Raw genomic sequence first — 23,052 nt, forward strand, 5'->3', positions numbered from 1 at the left:
AGGGGTTTTCTTCGTATTATGAAGAGTTCCTGATAACCCCTTGTCTAGCTGTTTTTCCACCTCGTGCATGACCACCATGTTTGTCACATATTGCAACATAAGATGAGGGGTTGTTTGACATGAAGAATCTAATACATGTTCCCTAAGGAGCTACAAATAAGTTTTCAATATCTTGAAAGGAATCCTTAACTTGACCAGTCATGGATGGGGGATCAATGTTGAATATCAGAAAAAAATAGTTGCAAAGAAGTTTTCAACAAATCTGTCGTATGTGCTTATGAATATTCCTTCTGATAACACCTTGCAGTGGAAATAAAATAGGAACTTCTATTTAAGATTCAAGTTCCAATATAGTTTTCGGAATGCATACCATGCATAGATTCCATCTAGGTGATATTCAGACATGTAGAATTACGGAGCTTGATTTTATTTTAAAGATGCTTTGGCCTACCGCACCTGTTGTTGTAATTCATATGATAATATACCTACCCAAGTGAAAGCTTTACTATGTGTCACCACTAGATTGAGAATATATTTCCACTTATCTTGAAACACCTCGGTGTTCTTAAGCCCAAACATCCAACAATACATAGCCATCAAATAATGATATACTTCTCTTAATATCTTTGTCGGATAAACTACTAATGGGCAATGAAAAAACTTGGTAGGCTCTCAACACCATTGTTTGATAACATTAGTCACGTCGAAGGTATCCTATATTGTGTAGAACTATCATTTTCATACTCATTGGGCTTCGACATCTTATAGTATGTTTGCATATCCTCACCATAATATATGCCGAGGTGACCACTTCTCTAACTAAATAGCACAAGGTGTGAGTCATCCATATGTGTGATGATCCCTTGAATAGCTTCAATACATTGCATGACTAGGAATTTGCATGAGATCATATGTATTATGAACTTTTTAATATTGTTATATGCATGAACATATTCTAAGTCCTCAAGAAACTTTTCCTGCATGAATGTGTTGTAGTTCTTGCTTGAAGTGGCTTGTATAGTATTAGAAATAAAACACTGAGTGTCCTCATATATAGGAATATCGGGCTATGCAACTTCAATCGGCTCACCAGTACTTGGTTTTGAAAATTCCTTTGAGGCTACTTCATGAGGCAGTGTGTCTCCAATAGATGACGAGATAGTCACGACACTTGTAGCATGGTAAACTATTTGTGAATCACCCTCATAGTGACAAGATCAACTTAAAAAAACTAACTATGCAACAAAGCTTATAAATCAAGTTCAAAGAGCCATTACAGATGATATATTATGAATAAATATGAATGAAAGCCAAAAATAACTTTCATGCAAGAAAAATACACATGAAAACTAGGAGGGTGCACTTTCAAATAATGAAGGAGACATACATGGTTATTCTATGATTCGTAGTGCACTCATGCGCTTAAGAAAGAGGAAAAGGAGAGCCAAGGCACACTGTAGCGCCATGAAGGATCAAAGAAATCATAAAAAAGCATTCAAGTCTTCCCTATGTACCCATGCACCTAAGAGACCAAAGGGCTTTGAAATAAGGAATTACTTGGGGGTTGAATCAGTAATAGTGAGGTTCTTAAAAATTTAAGGTTATGTCTTCGATTATTTTCACTATTGTCGGTTACTTGTGAGGGCTTTCATACACAATACAAATGAAAAACAAGATAAGGCATTCCCGTGTTCATACAATTCATCACATGAGCAACATACACATATTGACATAGGTATTTTTATGTGGAAACCCAAAGGGAGAAAACCACCAGTTTGTTTGTTGTTATGATGTAAACTAAACACCTACTTGATTACATCACTTTTTTTATGAGCACCCACTGACAGGAGGAAGCCATTAATATAGCAAGCCACTACTTTCCAAGAGGCATCAACATCTTAAGAATGTAGATCACTACCTGCTCTAGCCACTGTTATAATTTTCATATAATTTTAAAACTGAAAAAAGAGGTGAATGCATATATATAGGAAAAAAAACTATTCTGCTCTGGTATCAATTCCCTTCCTTCAACCTCCCCATCTCTGCTTCAAACTATGCTCTTTCCTTCTCAACTAGCTCAGATATCGACCCTATGACACACCTTCATTCAATGACACTTAGCTCATTCACACACCCACAACATTACTTTCTATGACACTCAACAATTCTACATTCCCCCAAAATTCTCAACTACTCTCAATCATTTTGTTCCTCATCTATGTTGTGCCTGATGTTGTCTTTGTAGTCTTTATACCTAGTAGTGTGTTGCAACATGACATGATTTGTTGTTTCTCCTTTAGTTTGCCTGCACTCTACAACCATGTTCTATTCTATAGGTTGGCTTTGTTCACTTAATGTTTGTGATTCTTCAATAAGGTTTACTCTGTGATTCAATCTATCTGAGTGTTCACTCCTTAAAATCTTTCCATTCTCTTGTTACATCCCAACACCTTCCCATTATAACTGTATTAAATTTGAGAATGGGATCTAGCAATTTTGCCAGGCTGAGAATTAATTCTCAGTCCACTAGCATACTCAAAGATCTCCTCAATTAAATTTTTCCTATACAAAGAACATGGATTTCTTATGCTTGTTCTAATCTCCATTACTCTCATTTATCTCATTGTGGCATGAGGAGAACTTAGTTTTAACTCCGTCGGACAACATTAATATGAGAAAAGTCAAGGTCCTTGTTTCCTTGTATCTAAATTTTCCCATCAAACCCATTTACTCTAGGTCTATTAGTATGTTATCCGAGCCTTGGGTCATATAATACCATGTAGTATCCTTTCGATACATTACATTTACCATAGAGGCCTTCAAGTGTCGAACACACAAAAACATCACATAACCATGACATGGGAATGCCTTCCAAAGTAGGTCGAGAGGTCACGAGTCAGCCCACTCTATTCACTTATGCACCTTCATTTGTCTCGACCTTGAATTTCCTGTAGGTCTGAATAAAGGCCTTTTCTACTATTGTGGGGCCATTTTACCTATGCAATCTTGAAGACCAAATACATGGGAAAATTTTCAAAAAAAAAAAACCCCTTGGCGCAAACTCCGATGTTCTTCCACATCATCATCTTATGTCATGCTGACATCATCCAGGCCACGTGGAACTTTCTATATGGTGACACATGTCACCTATATTTAACTCATTAGGCCACCCAATAATATCGAATCTTCTTGTTACATCACACTAACATCATATGCCATTCTTCCTGTATGGGGTCCCACATAGGTTGTGAGTCAGGGGTTGGGGAGTTCTCCTACAAATTCTTCTATGTGGCCATGACCTCCAAATAGGCCCACTTTTTTAATTAGAGATGGTCCGACACAGGTTGGGGGTTAGAGGGTCAAGATGTTCTCCTCCCAACATTTTTACATGACCCTAACCTTCGACTAGGGCCGACCTTGGTTCAAAAATGCCTAGGCCCTTAGGAATGAGCTTTTCTATATGCAAACTTCAACTTCCTATAACTCCTTATCCAAAATGCCTTTTCCATACATCATCATACCATTGGAAATATTTTCCAAACCACTATCTAACTATGTCACTTTCAAGACAAATCTAAGTTGATCTCTTGAGACATAATCTCTCCTAAACTCTAGGACTTCCAACCATCATAATAATCGTGTTATGGCTTCTCCACTAAGATTGGTACTATGATTATTCTCTATAGAATATTATAGGAACCATGGGACTCCCCCTGAATAACATGCTCATTAATGCTAACATTTGATGCCTCTAACCTTAATGCTACTCTGGTTGACATCAATGCCAACATACCAAGTGCCACCAACCATAAACATAATGTCAATTATCCAACAATATCCCCCTTTAGCATTGATGGAAACAACGTAAGCTCCCCTGTAAACCAGACATGGTCTTTTTCATTATTTTTCTTCTTCTGAGCACTAGTAATATTCTCCCTCTTTGGCATCAATAGAAAATGATGATCTCAAAAACTCCCCCTGAACCGCAATAGCCTACTCTTCAATTGATCCCACATGTTGAGTAACTTGCAACATACATTATAATTGAATCATCTGGGAGGATTCACAATCCTTATCTATTGTTGAGATACTCAAAGGTTTCTCTTGCAAGTGGCTTAGTAAAGATGTTTTCAAGTTGGTCTTTTGTGGCCACATATTCAAGTTGAACTACTCTCGTAGAAATATATTCTATTAAGAAATGAAACTTGATAGGGATGTGCTTGGGCTTTGAGTGCATAAATAGATTTTTAGAGATACCGATGGCACTAATATTATCACACATGACTTGAATGGGATTAGCCAAATCTACCTTAATTTCCTTTAAGGTCTACTTCATCCATAGAATTTACGACCAACAAGTGGAAGCTGCAATATACTTTTCTTCCATAATTAATAAAGAAATGGAGTCTTGTTTCTTGTTGACCTAGGACACTAAGCAATTTCCAAAAAATAATGTTGCACCAAAGGTGCTCTTCTTGTCATGAATACTACCTACCCAATCAACATTAGCATAGGCCTTCAGCTCAAACTATCTACTTTTAGCATACCACAGTCCATAATTTTTGTAGCGGTTGATGCATGGGTGGTTGTAGGCAAAAAACCCTCTTTGGTCTCCTAGGACCTAAGGATATAGAGTGAAGTGACCTACAACTGTTTAGATATACATGCAAACAATCATGTTAATCTAGGAATCGACAAAGGAAAAGAGAAGAGTTACATTCTAGTCCTCGGTGTAGATCAACTAGAGTTTTCAATGTGACAAGGGAGAGATCCTCTGTCAGCTCTCAAACCAAGACCTATTTATAGAAAATACATGATGTAACCTTCATAGAATATGAAACCTTAACAATTCAAAAAGTTAACATATAAATATATGTAAAGTGAGCATGCATTAATGATAATATTAGTCTCACCATTGAACCAACATATACATAAGGAAGGTATCATTGTCATCACATAGAAGAGATAGGAGCATATCTATATTATCATATGTGAGAAGAATGATTACAACCATGGTCGTTGAACCCAGTATTTCTTTCGCTCCTATCTCCTCTCTCTCTCTCTCTCAATCAACTTCTTGGAAACATAGAAATGCTCAAATTCTGATCCCCATTAGAATGGTCTATCATCCAAGCTATAGGTGATGAGAGGCTCAATCCTTGCAAATTTTCTCACAAGTTCCATTTAGAAAAAAGCTATATGTTTCCTCACTTTATTTCTCTTTCCTCATTTTTGTGCTCGTTAGGATTAGAAATTTCATTTAATAGGTTTGAGGTGGATGTTTTCGAATTTTTGGAGCTGACATTCAGTGAAAATTAGAATATCAATAAGTCAACTTACGCTTTGTCCTCCAGAATAATATAAAATTCTAGTAACGTTTCCCTTTAGGAAAGGAAAAACATAGTGTTAACCTAGTGATTAATGCACATTTATGGGCCATAGGTTGAGTTAGAATGCTTTTTGTCCATTTCTCGGGTGCATTACCCTGGAAAATAGGTTTGTGAATTTAGGGTTTTCTTCCAGTCAAAGTGTCTTTCTCCTCTGAGTTGATGAGGAGGTCATTTTTTGTATAACAAATGCCCCCTAAAGTGTGAGGTCAAAGAAGAAGATGATGGACAGAATACTTTATAAACTGTAGGTGAAGAGAGAAAGGATTGGAGCTTTGGAAATGTGGGAGACCTCATAACAACAACATGTTGGGAAAAGTACTAAGAGGGGGGTTGAATCAGCATTTAAAAATCAATAACTTTTTACATTTCATATTGAAATTTCTATACAAAACTTTACTGAATGGAACTTGCATGTGTACGCAACTATTATTAAGATAATTAACGTACTTCTAATGGAATTATGATTTATTTAATCCATCATATGTTTGTCTTTAACCAATGTGTTAGTACTTTATTAAACATTAGATAAATAGTAACCATATGCCACAATAAAAAGATAAACCCTCACACATAAGAAACACACATGAACACCATTAAGGTGGAAACCTAATGCGAGAGAAAACCACGTGATGTTGTTGTATCTATCTTCTTTTTAATATAAAGATAAAACTATTTACAATATTGTATTGGCGCAAACTCATACCAATACACGGACACCCACCTATAGAAGGCTACAACATTCTCTTTTCTCCATCTTCTACTCGAAGGGAGCTACAACCCCCTACCTCTTATACTAGCTAATATGTTTACCTGTACATAGATGTCAGCCTACAAAAGGCTACAACCTTCACTCATTCTCCAACTCCTACTAGAAGGGAGCTACAAACCCTAGCTCTTGTAATGGTGTAAACTAGTACTAGTATATAGGCACCAACCTATAGAAGGATACCACCTTCAATCTTTCTCCAGGGACCCAATATGTAGGCTATGTTTCATAAATTTTTCATATTGGACCCATCAACAACATTGAATCTCAAAAGAAATCACCACTGCAATACAACCATCAAATACAACTATATCAACCAATCAATGAAACTCAATCATCAATCTCTGGCATAACTGAAACCCAATCATCACTTTTTGAATCAATCATTCATTGAAACTTCTAGATCAACTAAATAAAACAATCACTAAAATATCTTGACACAACTGAATGACCCAATCATCAATTCCTGGTAAAATTGAATCAACCATTCACTTAAAACCCAATCAACCGAACTTAATAAAACTTCAACCGATCAACTGGAACAACCATATCATTGTAACTAGTAGACATAACTGAACTCAGAACACTGCATCAACAACCAGAACCAACTGCAACCTCAAAAATCATATGCTAGAATGTATACGCTACTTCAATGAGGACAACCTGTGTGTATACGCTACCTTCTGTGTCCCAACCTGCACATACCTCTAAAGATACTGAATCATAAAAATTCTGAACCAAAATTTGTACTATCCAAAGAAATTCTAAATATCTATTATCATATTACAGAGTTCTAAACAGATAGAAACAAGGATCACCCTTCTTACTCAATCAACCAGTCAAACTCAATCTCCTTATACAATTAGTTTTAATTTGGATCTAATGAAGACATCATTGAGAAACGATAGTAAAACAACAACACTAATCAGATGAATCAGTAATTTCTGAACAACAAGCCCTTCCTCTGCATATGCTACTTGGAAGTGTCGAATCAACGTGTCTACATGCCTTCACTGAGGCGAACCTACGTATAGATCTACAAATAATGACTTGTAACTTTGCATCTTTTCAAGACTTCAGAATACCTAGATCATAGCATTTAAAGGATAAAACATGTGTTAACACTCATACATAGCCTATCCATTATTAGATCATACAATGATAAGTCAATTCAGGTCTCATGATCCTGATCCATCATTAGTGTATACTTATTTCAGATCTATTAAATCTCATCCGTCATCAACCACTCAGGTGCATACTTAGTTCAATCAAGCAAAGAATCAAAATCCATAACATTCATATCTTCTTTTGGTCTAACTCTTTATAAGGTGTACATCACTTTCAAACCTTCACACTCTGATTTTCACCTCCTTATATAGTTTTATCCTTTTTCAATACCTTAGGTCAAAACCATATTTATGCGAATGGTATTCTTTGATGGGATCAATATTCTTTGTCACACTCATTACTATGGGCCAATACCATAGTAGGAACCCCTAGTATTCTTTAACCTTAATTTTCCATCCCATACATGCTTTTCCTTGTGTGAAATTGTGTGCATACATATACGTGCATTTTATTCTTTGTATCCACATGTATATGCTTTTTGGACTAAGTTAAAAAGCGTATACAACTTAAAACATTATCTTTCCTTAATTTCTTGATTCTGATCTATAATTCTTTGTCCCATCATCCTGCTCTTCTGTGCCATTACTCTGTTACCTCTGAATTGACTTGTTACAATGTGAGTTGCTATCATACATTACTTCTGAACTAATTCCTATGAACTTCCCTATATTTTGTCACATCTGTAAACACAACTACCATGCACTCTATCACATCCTATTTATACCTTTATCAAGGAAAACTCATCAAGTAGGTTGTTATCAAGGACAACACTAAAAATATCCTTGTATCAAACTTCTGGTTCTGAGGTGTAAAGCTTTGATCATCATTTTGTTCCATCATTCTGTGACCTTTGATCTAACCTATAGATTCATCTCTGTTCCATCAGTCTATCACCTCCGATATGACCTGTAGATTCATATATTTAACATATACTTGTTCTATTACCAGTGAGTTGGCATTAAGGACAGCACATGCATCATAATGCCAACACAACAGATGTCATAAATAAAAAATATGTCTTGAGTCAGGCATTCCCTTGCTTAGTATCTGAATCAGTGTGATTCTTAGGAGAGGTATGACTATCATGGACACCAATAGTCATAATGTGGAAGCTTTTTCATAATATGATGAATTTGATAAGTTTTCTCCCAAAAAAATATACACATATTGGGAGGGGAAATAAGGTTGAGGGATGTAAGCCTCTACCTGAGGTCTTGGTGATAGCTTCTATGAACAACATATTTCTACACATGTGAATAAAGGAGTTGAATTCAAAAATGTGAGAAATCATGTGAATTAATAATGAAAACTATTAAGAGATGTGAGGATGGCCAATGATAAGGATGATGGTCTCTAAGATGCATAGTACAATCCAACAAGTGTGAATAGAAGGTGTTGGTGTTGAAAAAACATAGAATCATTCTAGGGTAACTTTCCATTGATGACTATAAGTTCCAGGGTATTGATATGTTTTTGAATCTACTTCCCAGATAAGATGTCGAAGTTGATAGGAAGAGATCTATCAAAGGTAGGAAATGAGGTGTCATACATCAATTGACATGGAACGAGACAAGAATTATTGTTTTGGAGATATATTAGAGCAATGGGGAAAACAGATAGAGGGAAATATAGGAATATGAGTGCATGGTTGTTATAGGAAGTAAAGGGTAGGTAGGTCCCTTGAACAATTGAAGTCACGACATTAAAAAGACTAGGTAGCTTAGATTCAACAACACCAAAGAGTGTTAGTATACAAGGATGCATGGACGTTAGGGTATCAAGGATAAACTCATAGGATGGTAAGGTTCAATGAGAAGCTAACAAAAGAGGAATATACTGAGGGGTTTCCATGTTCAAGGGATTAACAAGAATACTGTTGCCCAAAGATCCTTCAGAATATAAATAGTGAAGCCACTATTTTTCCCATTTTTTTTTCAAAATTTTATTAAGTTTAACGAGTCCAGAAAGGAAAAACTGGGTAGTATTCTCACATTTAGAGAGTCTGAAAAGATTGTAAAGACAACTCTCGGGGGTACCTTTGTGATGGTTGATGATTGGGTGGGGTAAAGGGTAATATTATACCCGTCATAATTCCTTTTCTGTAATTTATTCCATTGAGTCTGAATAAAGTGAGAAATGTATACTCAATAGATGTCTTTGTCATTTTATTAGGAGTATGAGGGGACGAAGTAAATTCGATATTCTTCATGAAATTTTAATAAGTGAGATGAAGTAAACTCGATATGTCTTTTTCAGTTTAGTGGGTGAGAAAAAGAGATAAAAATAATTTCTCAAATCTTCTTCATAGGATTTTTACAAGCCCAAGGAAGGTAACTCGAGTTTTTTTTTTTGTTTTTTGTTTTGTTCTGTGTGTGTGTTTTTTTTTCTTATTTTTTATTTTTATTTTTATTTCTATTTTATTTATTTATTTATTTTATTATTATTATTTATTTATTTATTTATTTTTAGTTTTATGAGCGAGAAAAGGTCTCTAAAAAGAAGGCTCGGTCTTCTTCATATAAGTTTAAAGAGCCTGAATAAGTAAACTCAAGGTTTTTCAGATTAACGAGCAAGAAAAATACCATAGAAAAATTCTCGACAATAGAAGAGTCTATTCCATGCCTCATAAGACCAAACAAAAATATCACGAAATTCCTTAAAGAAAGGCAGGTGAGTGCACAATTTCCTCGGGAGTGTAGTCAACTCCGATATGAATACTTTCCATAATACCTGTTTTGACTGAGATATCGATGAGTAAAGTTCTGGTAAGATTACCCAAGTTACCTTTTGAATCCATAGTTTGGATAGTCGTATAAGTAGAAGGAACAATCTCAGGTTGGTCAAAAGGCAAGATTGTAAGGATTTCACGTCCAAGTCAGATATCAAACCACAATGATGAGAATCATCTGAGGGCCATTCACCTAGAGACACGATCTATTATATATCTTCTTCCAAGGGAAATACTTCATTAAGGATATCAGTAGAGGGAGAGGTGATGGGAGGGGAAGAGGTAACATTGGTCATAACCAATGAAATAGTAGAGTTGGATGCAGATTGAATGGATTGATAAGTCAATTTGGTTGGTGCCAACGACATCTATTCTCCATAGGTTTCAAGGTCCAAAGGGGTTGGGAGGATCCAAGGATGCGTAGGGCCATTGAAAATGGTAGAGACAATTGATATCGTTTGTGGAACCTTGGGTGGTGGGAGAGGAAAACAATGTAAAAGTGAGGAACCCTTCAGAAGATCAGTACAAACATTGACATAAAATTCATGTATGTCACCCACTAAGTGCATGTTTCCACTAGATAACAAGGATTAATTTGGGATATAAAAGTATAGATGATCCATTGTGACTATTTTCCCATCTAAAAGAAACAAGATGAGTCATAAGACTGAATAAATAATGGAATTCATGGCACAAGTCCAACTACGGTCCAAAAGAAAATTATAGTCGAGATTGTGGTCTACAACTTTAATTTCCACCATTATAGGTTTCCCACTCAAAGTTATTGGGTAGCTATCAAGATATCCTTTTGGGATGAAAGTGTTACCATCAAAATATTTGAGGGAATTACACAGGTCGAAGCACCTTTATCAATGACACTAAAATGGATAGATATTCCCTTCGTCATGACCTACACTTGGAATGCAAGTTGATGGGAGAGACAAGTCTTACTCTTTTTCATGTGGAAAATTTCTAGATTAGAATCATGAGAATCAATTCCACCAGTGGCCAAATGCAAAGATTTCCGTTGTGTTGGACAAGTTTGTAATACTTCGAGGGAAGAAATAATAGATGGTTCTTGTGCCAAACCCTCTACAGTAATATATTTTTGGGTAGCATGTGTAGAGGTATTTTCTGTCATTCGACAAAGTTTCCTTTAGGGGTATGAATCATAGGGTTAGCAATAGGATTTTCTATATGCATATTGTTAGGCGACAGTAGATTAGAGCTCGAATCATTGTCTGTAGCGTTAGTGAATGGATTTCCATAATTCTTTGCTCGCGTTTGTAAATCAATCATTTCAAAGGTGTAAATAGTTTATGATCTTTATCCAAAAGGAGGTGGATGCAAGCCACCATTGCCCCCTTGTGGGGGTTGGGGTGGATTCAATACCAAATGCTTTTGTTGTTGAGAAGGGAATAGATTTTTGTGGACTGCAAATGTCCAACCAGTGTCCTTTTATGTAAGAAGATCGATGCATTCTTGAAGATGAGGAAATTTATAGGCCATATGGTCCTCAACACATATCATGCAAGGGAACTTGATAGATTTTTCTTTCCGTTTCTCAGATTTAGCTACATCTTTCTAATTTAGATTGTTCTTGGTAATAGGCTGCTCTTCAGAAGGAGTCGTATTTTTCTTATTCTTCTTGTTCTTACTGTTGGGTTTTTGTATAAACTACAAAAATTTTATTATATTTGTTGAAGGAGAAGTACAATGGGTAGTAGGATCGATATCAAGAGAAACAGAAAACTGGGAATATTACTTGCTCAGTTGTTTTACATCATACCCAAAGGTAGTGCAAACAATGTCGTCAATGTGTGCATCGGGTTATTGAGTAGAAGGAACATTGGAATTTCATGGAACATTATGGAGTAAATCATAAAGTGTGCCATATTTCAAATAGATCAAGTCTAAATATTGGTCATGATGAATGGATTGGTCTTTCGTGACCACACCAGTCATGGCAAAATCCTTGGAAATGGGGGGAAGAAGAGACATGCAGAACTAGTATGCTAAGAGGTAATCTGGAATGGGGGCATTGACAAGCCTTTGCCTACATCTCCATTCATGGATGTGATCAGAGATGTGGGTACAAGTGTCTTGGCATAGAGTATTAAGTAGTTCCATTATGGTTTCATAGATGATAGGAAGTTGGAAGTACCTTATAATTTCCTTTTCCAGTAAACCAAAAGTATTTAGTGATGTGCATGGTAACTCAATGTAACACTTGGCCACGTTGCCAGTAAGGGTGCGAGGGAATATTTTAAGTCGGATACTATAATCAACCATAGAGTTTGATACACACCATAAGTGGTAACTAGTGATATGTGTAGTCGGGTCATCTCCTTGTTTTCCCTCAAACTTTGGGATGTCTACAGGTATCCTATGTGGAATGGGAGGCCAAAGTAAGTTGTGATGCTGGGGTCATTAGTTAGCTTATATAGATCTGGGATATCTAAAGTTTCCAGAAAGGGAAAAGGTGTAGGTTCCCCCAAATCTAACCAAGGAGGTGCAGGATGACTTAAAGGACTAGGAGGTCCCCCCATCAATTAGTTTCCAGGAGGATACTTATCATGTAGCAGCTAATAGCTTCCTGGGGGTGGTGGTATGGTTGTATAAAATGGCAGGCCATATGGCATACTAGGTTTAGTGATAAAATCTTGGTTACCCCCAAGGTAAAAATTTCCCTCTTGAACTAATGGTGGTTGAGGAGGAGGTGCCCAAATAGATGTAGTAGGACCAAGTTGAGGGATACTACTTGGCAGATAGGTTGTAGTAGGTGCAGGACTGACACTGACAGAGTATCCACCAGGAGGAAGCATGTTTATTAGAAAAGGACTAGGTTTTCCTATAAGTGGTAGGGGAATAGGGATGCCCTCGATAGTTATTTGCATGTTGGAAACATTTCCCCCTCGCATCTGACCCTGGGGTTATAACTTGGCAAGGGTTCCAACCAAAAGGTTAGTTGAAGCTGATTGTGCTAACAACATTGTTAGGGGTCATAGGCCGAGGTGCAAGAGCTAACAAACATGGGATGGCGATAGGAAGGTACTTAACTCCACTCATAGCAAGTGTAACTGGGTTGCCTGGACTAGGAATAGTATGAGTAGCATGGTGACCAATTAGTGGTGTAGGACTGATAGTAGGCGAGGGAAGTGACGGTGGAGAAAAAATTTCCAAAAAATACCATGGCCCACTGGTCACCATGGGAATGTTAGATGTGTGAACTAAAGAATACATAACAGGAACTAGTTCTATCTGAACCAAAATAGGTACAATAGGGTCAATGATTGGAGGATTAAAATGTGGAAAAATACATTCATTAAAGAAGTCCTCAGGAAATAAGGTCTATTTGGAAGTTTTTTGTGATTTAGTGTTTGAAACTAGAGAATGATATCATTGTGAGGAAGGATAATATGATTCACCAAAGTTCGATAGGACCTCGAAAGTCAATGGATGAAGACCTGGATATCATCTAGATAGACAATGAAGGTTGACTATAACCACTATGATAGATATATTTTATCAAAAAATTTAAATGTGATAAATGTTATAGTCTTAGTGTCAAATAGAAAGCACCTAAAAATAAAAAAATACTCTAAAGGAAATCAACAAGTAGTCAGGAAAAATAACTATGCTTGATAACCACAACTACCTGGAGATGAAACATGGTATCGAAGGAGCTAAAAGAGAGATTCGGTTGAATGCACAATTACAATTAATCCTCAACTTCACTTAAACCTCGGTAAGAAAGGGCCAAGTACTCTCATGAAGATGACCAGCCTCCTCAAAAAACAAAGACAAAGTGGGTTCATCTATTTAGGTACTAGGGAAGCCCTCCCCGGTCACCTTGTGTTCATCCTTAAAAGTATGGCCACTAAGGTTACCTCAAATCACAAACACCGCTGGTGGGGTCACGGTTGTGGAAAGTATGCTATGTGGGCAGGACATCAGAGTCCTTAACTCAAATTTGATATCCCAGAGGGCATCACGAGTAAACATAATACCCACAAAAATGAAATAGAATGAAGGATACCTTATATAACACTCCAATTTTGTCTAAAGCATAACTCTGTTGTAAGTGGATTGGTCCTGGATGATATGAGTGCAACAAGATTTTACTCTCATTAATGACACTAGTCTAAAGTTCGAAATCTTGGGTAGTTTACTCACCACAACGTAGCCCAATATTCTATATTAAGGTACTATTTTTGTGTGCTAAAAAGAGAGTTACTAATTAATTTTAGTAAGAAATTGATTTTATGTGAACTTGATTAATGTCTCAAGATGGGGTGTTGACGTATGGAGTTCAGTGAGACTCTGACTCAAACCATGCAAGAGAAATTCTTTTATATTTCAATTCAATTAATAAGATTTTAGTATAAGGAGAGATTAACTATATGTCATTTCAGGAAACACACATCCAAATGCAGGCCAAACACATGTAATGGAATGAAAACATATAATTTTCTTACAACTAACCCAATATAACCAAACAAATCCAACTAAAATAATAGAAAGATAAAGATATTTTTTTCATTTTTATTTTCAAAAACTAAATTCAATCAATTTATTCATGAAAAACAAGAATAACCATGCAAGCAACGAACCATAAAAATATCATAGGCACAAATCCTAAGGACACACTACAGGAAACCTATCAACCCAAGAATCCACAATATTGGGTGGATGTCAATATTTTAGTTCAGTAACGTGGCCCAGAAGGACAAGAAGAATGTTAGTAGTAGGGATGACACTCTATCCAATAAGCTAGGGGGTGTTATAACACATTGGACAACACTAGGAGGATGTATTACAAAGGATTAGGGTACAAAATGGTCTCTAAATAGGTTATGGGTAGAAGCTTTAAGTAACAAAAGTGGTCAAGAACTGTACAAGGTGATTGGAATTGATATCAAGAGACATAGAAAGACCTAGAGAGAAATAGAGATCAGGGAGATAGGAGATCAGAAGTTGGGAACTAAGAGCGTCCTTAGTGAAGTTGCCAATTCTACTATAGGGATTAATGCACGGGTGGTTGTAGACATTGATGGGCCCCATAATTGTCTATTATATTAGGCCCATTTGATTATTTATAGACACTTGAAAAAATTATTTGACCCCCTTACTCACATAATAGATTTAATTCATAGTATTAATGAATCCTTTGGAATTTGGTTTACCCTTGCTTATTATGTGCCTAATATTTTTTATTTTTGTAGGAAAATGTGAGAATATTGGGAATATTATGAAGATTTGGAGGATGAGATAATTTAGGGAATTTCTCTGTACTAAATGAGGATCAATATTGGATAATAAATCAATAGGATATTATGAATTATAGCACAAACTCTAGAGCTCCACGAATTGAGAAAATCTAAGAATTTGTTCCTTCTCGTTTGACATAGATTCCTAGCGTTGGGAACCAAATCCACTATTTAAGGAGTTTTCGACGGGAAAGATTCCTACTTCAAATAGTGTTCACCTAGTGGTACCTGACCTAGGTTTAGAATTAATTGTGCCAAACAAAACCCTATACTACTAGACCTTTTGGCATCAATTTGTGGTGCATGTACCGAAGTCTCACTCGAAGCAGTATGGAGGGATGTTGTAACCAAGTTTTCGCACCCTGAGAACCCTGAGATTAGTGTGATGTCCTTTTGTGACCTAGATCTGTCTCCTCGTAGATTTATAAGCCCTTAAGGCTTGGTAATGTAACTTTCTTGAATGACCTCTAGACCTTCACGAAGGTCTACGATTGTCCTTTGTAGACCCTGAATAGATGAATTAGCTACATACGTGCACCATAGATTATCCTTAGATCAATATTTAATTAGATTTACATAAGGGACCAATAAACATAACATAGAGTATTATATTATTCATGTAATCACCTAATATTAATTGCATTCAATTAATAAGAAGATCCTAGTAATTTCGCGCATCAATGCACCATTATTTCATAGAGACAACATTCATCAAAACATATATCGTAATCACAAATAACATAAGTAAAGTGATAAAACACAGGAATTTCTGTAGAAATCTTCTTTATTTATCTTCATTATAGGTTTAAAAACTCAAAACTTCCCTGTACACTTAGCTGCAGGGGTCTACACACTCAGCTATAGACACTACTCTAGACGTCTACGCACTCTGCTGCAGAGCCTTTTCCTCCTCTAAAACTTGCTTCTTTGCGCTAACTCTCTAAGACTCCATTCGTCGTACCCATAGACAAAGACACAGATATGCCTTAGACTCTCTAGGACACACCTATTTATACAATCCCATGGTCCACAGACCATGGGTAGATCTCAAAAACTGACTCAAGTTTACATACACGAGGGTAAAAACCCTTTTTGACTCTTGACTAGCTACGCGTTCCGCATCCACAATTCACAGAGACTTTACATCGTTTTACATAAAAACTTGGGCTTTTGCCCCAAAATTGACCCAAGGAACCCCATCCCAACAGGCCCCCAACACGAAGGTCGTGACTCACCCTCGAGTCACTCGGCTGGCGTGGTGATCTTGCTGTAAAGATCCCCGAACTCCACCTGTACAACTGCTACTTCAGTCATGCTCTACATGGCTTCCTGCTTCACTTGCTCAACCAACTACTCTATGGCTAGTCCTTCGCTGGCTTGCTTGATCATCTTCTGTGTGAGCTTCAAGTTTGCCAACTTTTCCTGTATGTTGGTGGAGACTTGGTAGGCTTCATCCAACCAAGGTACAACATCACTTTAAGCACTGCCTCTTTCTTCTACACTTCTTCCACCTATGAAAGGATTTACTTCCCTTCTTGCAACTTGGCGAGGCACTGCACTATAGCAATTGGGTGCATCATCGCCCTAACCTTGTCATATCGCCTTTGGATTTCGCGGATCTCTATACTCAAAATCTGCAAGTTGGTATTTTCTTGCAAGGTTGTGACCAACTCAATGGCTTGTTCGAACAAAGTTGTGTAGTCCATGACTACGACATCCACAGTATCCATCCCTTCCTTGAGGGTGAATCTGCACTCTTCTTTAACTTTGAGTGGAGTCGAAGGCTGTGACTTAATATCTAGTTCTATAATCTTCATGTTGAGCTCAAATTTAACTATTTCCACCTCTATCTTTGCATCACAGATGCCCTTGGTTAGCTTCCGGATCTTGGCTTCTAATTGTGCATCCTCAACTCTTTGCAACTCTTGCACTGTCCTCCATGCCGCTACAACCTTGGCGAAAATTTTCTCATTGTTCACCCGACACTCACTGATTAAGCTAAGGGTGCACTTTTCTTGAGCCCTCATCTCTACTCTCACTCCTTTCTGCACTGCATGAAGATACTCTTAAGGGAGCGCTGCAATATTGAGGCGAATGTTCTTCAAGGTGCTGACGATGATCTTGTCAGTGGCCCATTCCATGCTAAGGGACCCTTCTGGTAGTGTAACTGTCCTGACCAACTCTGTAACTTGACTTGTCCCCAGTGCCAAGCTCGTATGTGCTACACTCACCTTACCTGCACCCACTTGTATCCTGCTAGTCTGGATCTGCAATTTGTGCAGATCCTTTTGAACATTACCAAAGGAATGTGTGAACTGTTGCTCGAATTGTTGCAACAATTTGGAGGTAATGTCACGTGCTTTGTCCCCGATCTCATCACAATCGCCCTTTGTCAGTGTAGGGAGATCCACGTGTAGTTTAGTGGCTTTTGTCTTCTTCTGGGACCCCTCCTGCTGCTTTTCTGTGTTATTCATTACTCGAGATGGGTTGATCTACACCTCATAGCGTCCTCCACCCTACATTGATTGCTTTTCTTCCTCAGTCTCAAGTGAAGGGGATTTGTCACTCTGCAGTGATTTGCATTGTTCATGTTCATCCTTCTTCTTTGCAGCGCGCTCCTTTTTCATTCGAACATTCTCCTTGGCCTCCTCCTTTCACTGCGCAACCAACTTCTACACTGCTTACTTCACAACATCCTTCCAATTTTTCTATGTTGAGATCCCCATGCCTTTTATGGTACCTATGGCCAAGTCATACAGAGAGTGCCAGTCTACTGGCTAGTGCTTAATTATTTCCTTAATCACATCATCTGTGGCATCATCCCAATAATCCCCAATATTTGCAAATTTTGGCTCTGCTTCCGTGCCAATGTTTACTTGCCTAGTTTTCAATGGTGGTGATGTATGGATTTTATATCTATGGACTTTCAACCTCGCGGTGGCCCTCTACCTCTAGAATATTTATATTCATTGGATCTTCATCCTCCCCCTCAATGGTCATATTATAGCATTCCAGTGCATGGTGCAACTGGGTGTTCTAGTCTCGCTTAACTAGATCTAAAGGGCCCTATGGTATTCTGAAGATCGTTGCCTTAACATCTTGCAGAGCTTCACCAATGCTTTCAAACCCATCCTCAAAACTGAAGGTCATCAAAAACCCTTCCCTTAAGATATCCCACTCTACAGTACCATGGCGGAGCTCTGTTTCCAGGTACCAATTCATAGGGATTATATCCAGAGTGTGACAGAATAAATGTGCCCATTCTGGTTGCGGCTCCATTCCATAAACTTTAGTACATTTTGCTAAATGATCGTGCAGATCATTCCTCCCCTCATATTTTCGAGTCAGCTAAACTTTTGGGCAACCAAATTGCAGCCTCATCACTCTCCTATACTCGTGCCATTCGTCAAAGTTGTCTTTGTTTGTACCCTAGTACCATACGGGCGTAGCATGCAATGCCAAATCCAATGCTTGAAAGTAATGGTCCTTAGCTACTTCTCTTTCAAAGGCATCCAAAAATTTATCTATATCAGTTTAACCATCATAATAAGGTAAATGTCTTACCTAAGATGAGACACAACACAACAATTTAGTCATCATGTTGCAGCGCAACGTCAATACTTCATGCAACCTATTCTGCCAATTCTCCAATTATTCATCTGAGTCTGAGGTAAAGGAGATTTCGTGGTCCCATGCAATCTATCCATTAGCCGTCAGATTAATCCAGTATTGGTCTCGCGCTGTAATTTTATAGATTTGATCCAAATCATCATCAATGTCCTCATAGTCATGGATCGGTTCAGTATAGTGTGGTCCTTTTGCAGGGTCCAATGGTACTACAATGTGGAGCGATTTCCTTTCAAATGACATTTTCTTCTTTTTCAAGTTGATTACCCCATTCATATCAATATCCCAATCAATTCCAAGGAGCGTGGGGTATGGATATTTTTCATCAACCTTTTCTATCACTTCAAAATCAACGAGTGAGCTCGCACCTTCTATATCTATGATGGCTCCATGCAATCATACCATCGGGATAATATTCTACTGGTTCGTCATCCTCAACTAAATTGGAGACCGTTTCAACGCAGGTCTCCCCATTCTCTCCCATGTGTGTTTAGGAAAAACTTTCGCATCATATCCCAAATCCAAAATAACCTGGTCCATCTCATAGTCTCCTATTTGTGCATTAAGCCTCATCTCGTGCCCTGTCCTTGTCTTATTTTTTCCAATCTTTCTGACTACGCAGTGTCCTTCAGGAGAATTTTCCCTAATAGCAACCCTATTTATCAACTCATGTAGCCCCTTTACAACATTGATAACACACAGTAGTTTCATACAAGTCTCTAAGAACATGGTGAGTACAGAGGGATCAATTTCTGTGAGTGCATTTGTTTTTGATAGCTTGTGTTGGCTACTTGAGGTGGATGCTTCAACAAAGCTTTTCTTTGCCTCCATAAACATCTCCTTTGTGCGTTCTAGATCAAAGCCAACTTCCTTCTTTGGGGCCTTATGGACCCACCCACATTCTTCAGGTTGTTTTCACTTATCATCACCAGTCGTTATTTTGTTTCTCAACACAATATTCACATTTGGATCTTCCTCATGAGGCTGAGCCCTCATCATCTACAAGTTCTAGGTAGTCTATTGAGGTTGTGCCTTCTTCTCTTGCATCTTAGCTATCAACACAGGACTTTCTTCTATTGTGTGGTCAAACTGAGTGTAGTATTGACATGATAGGCGTGTCTGACTCATACATTCCCATGCGTAGTGCCCTGGCATTCCGCAATTATAGAAAATGACCTATCCATGATCCCTACCATGTCATCCTCCTCCTCGGTCTTAGCCGCACCCCTGATATCCTCTGCATGCCCCTCCCATGCCTTGATTCGGAGGCTAAATTTCTACTTGCATTTGATATGTAGGCATCCCTAACATCATCAATTCATAGCTATGACAGTGGCGCTCATCGTGGCCCACAGGTTTGCAGAAATCATAGAACAATGTTGTGGTGTCTGCACAAAATTTTGTAGCAAATGAAAATTATCTATTGCATGCTTTCATGCCACCTGAAAAATAACACACCATAGCGCGGGTCTCACACTTGGTCTTGCTGGAGCTTCCTACCTTAGGGGCATCAATCCTCCCCTATAATATAATTTGCGAAGACAAGGCAGCGATATTTATCATGCCCCTAACTTTTACACTAGAGGCACTAGACTTCCTCGCGCACCTCTGGCCTAGCCTCTTTTTCTCTTTTCAAGCTCTGGAATTCTAAGAAGAGGTTCTGTAACTCTGCGTAAATCTATTGAACTCCAAAAGAAGCATCTTGAATAGGTGTTTCATGCAATCTCATTATGATTTCCAGAGCTTCTCTCTAGGTCCCTATCTTCTGCTACGATAAGGCAATCCTCATGTGAGGTAGGAGCGTGGCTATAAACCACTTGTAGTGCTGACTATCTGTGAGATGCATATTAGCTTTGCAGATTCCACACTTTAGACTTTGATCTAACTCCCAATGTGTTTCACCAGCCTTCATAACGATTTCCTTGAATCCAACTATTAATTGTGAGTTCGATTTAGGTTTACTGAATTCTTTATTCAAGGCAGTCTTAGTGTATACTAATGACGCCAAGGGATTATTAGTGCAGTACTTAATGTACCATGTCAATGTGCGATCCTATAGAGTGGTAACTAGTTGTGCATTTTTTATATTATTGTTTGTAATTTGTTGTGTTGTACACACAACATTCGCAGCAAACCAAAACTGATCCGGATCCCCACTCCTGAGACCCTTGAAAACTAGTAACATCATCATATTTGAAATGTTGAATGGCAGTGGTGGTGGTGGTGGCAGTGTGGGTGTAGGTGTATTTTGTGGAGGCAAAGGCAGAGGTGGCATGGATGGACGATGTATTCATGAAAAACCTTGCGTTATTAACTAGACAACGGTCCCTCATCGTCACTTAAAGGAGGTCCGATCAATGGGCTATATTCAGGACTTGCTTTTTCTTGATTTCTAAATCTTCATCCACTTCATGTAGATCCAAACATGAAGGCATTGGCATAACCCACTTTTCACACAAGAGAATATTAATACAGGTATTTAAAGATCTCAAATACTTACCTCACGGTCCCTTGAAGAAGCATTGCTCTGCTTCATTGTAGCTGACTGAGGTGTCAACCGTGAACTCTGTAACAAATCCTCCTATAACTCGATCTAGTGATTGATCAAGAGCGCGCGTGATATTATCTTCAGAATATTCCAACCTCTACACTAGCTCCGAGGTCCACACTATTGGACCTCCAAGCCTCCACCTTGCTTGGCCATCTGCCAACTTAGCTCTTCACTCATACAGTTCGATCAGGAAGGTGCAAAAGAAAGATTTGTGTATTTCTATATACAAATATATGTCCAACCACTCTTCTTTTGTTAGGCACAGATTTTTGTTCTCTTTTGCCGCGAATTCACGGATCTTCCTATCCAACCACTTCTCAATTTCCTTTTTGGTCAGATTCCAGTGATGTGACATCACACATCTCTTTATGTAGATCTCGGTCCCGGAAATGGAACCATTTGTTGGCTTAGTTGGTCCTGAATTAGGTTTAGATTTAATTGTGCCAAACAGAACCCTACACTACTGGCCCTTTTAGCATCAATCTGTAGTGCGTCGACTGAATTCTCACTCGAAGCAGTATGGGGGGATGTTGGAACCAAGTTTCTGCACCCTAAGATCAGTGTGACGTCCTTTTGTGACCTAGATCTATCTCCATGCAAACTTATAAGACCTTAGGGCTTGGTATTGTAACTTTGTTGAATGACCTATGGACCTTCACGAAGGTCTATGATCATCCTTTGTGGACCCTGAATAGATGAATTACCTATTTACATGCACCATAGATTATCCTTTGATCAATATTTAATCAAATTTACCTAAGGGCCCAATAAACATAATATAGAGCATTATATTTTTTGCATAATCGCCTATTTTTAATTGCGTTCAGCTAATAAGATGATCCCACTAATTTTGAGCATCAATGCATCATTATTTCATAAAGATTTCATTAATCACAACATATATCGTAATCACAAATAACAGAAGTAAAGAGATAAAACACAAGAATTTCTGCAACAGTCTTCTTTATTGATATTTAGTATAGGTTTGCAAACTCAAAACTTCGTTGTGCACTTAGCTATAGGAGCCTGCACACTCAGTTGTGGACACTACTCTAGGCCTCTGTGCACACAGCTGTAGAGCCTTTCCCCCCTCTAAGACTTACTTCTTTGTTCTAACTCTCTAAGGCTCCAATCGTCATACCCATAAAGAAAGACAGAGATCTGCCTTAGACTCTCTAAGACACACCTATTTATACAATCCCATGGTCTACGGACCATGGGTAGTGTTATCACTCCTCCGGACCTCCAAGGTTGAGGAAGAGTCCAACTCAGGTAACCATAGACCAACCTTTTTACTTGGTAGCTAGCGCTACCGAGCCAGAGAGGTCTCTCTCCAAGGAATCATAGCCAAGAGGGCTGGATGGATTAGGTTTTTAGGCTAGGTATAAAGTGCATAGGGCCGTTTTGATTTTATTTGATTGGGTTATTTTTGGATGAGGGTATTAGGTCAAACATGCTAGGTCAAGGCGAATGAGATATGATTGCAGACATCAAAAGGGGTATGGTAGGAAGAAAAACTAACACTTTAAGGTGATTTGGTGAGATGGTTTAAGATTGATGAAGAGCTAGGAAGAGCATGAAACACATGAATT

The sequence above is a fragment of the Pinus tabuliformis genome, chromosome 7, assembly GCF_031772625.1.
Source record: "Pinus tabuliformis cultivar Carrire ecotype Pingquan chromosome 7, CPIR1, whole genome shotgun sequence".
NCBI classification, from domain to species: Eukaryota; Viridiplantae; Streptophyta; class Pinopsida; order Pinales; family Pinaceae; genus Pinus; species Pinus tabuliformis.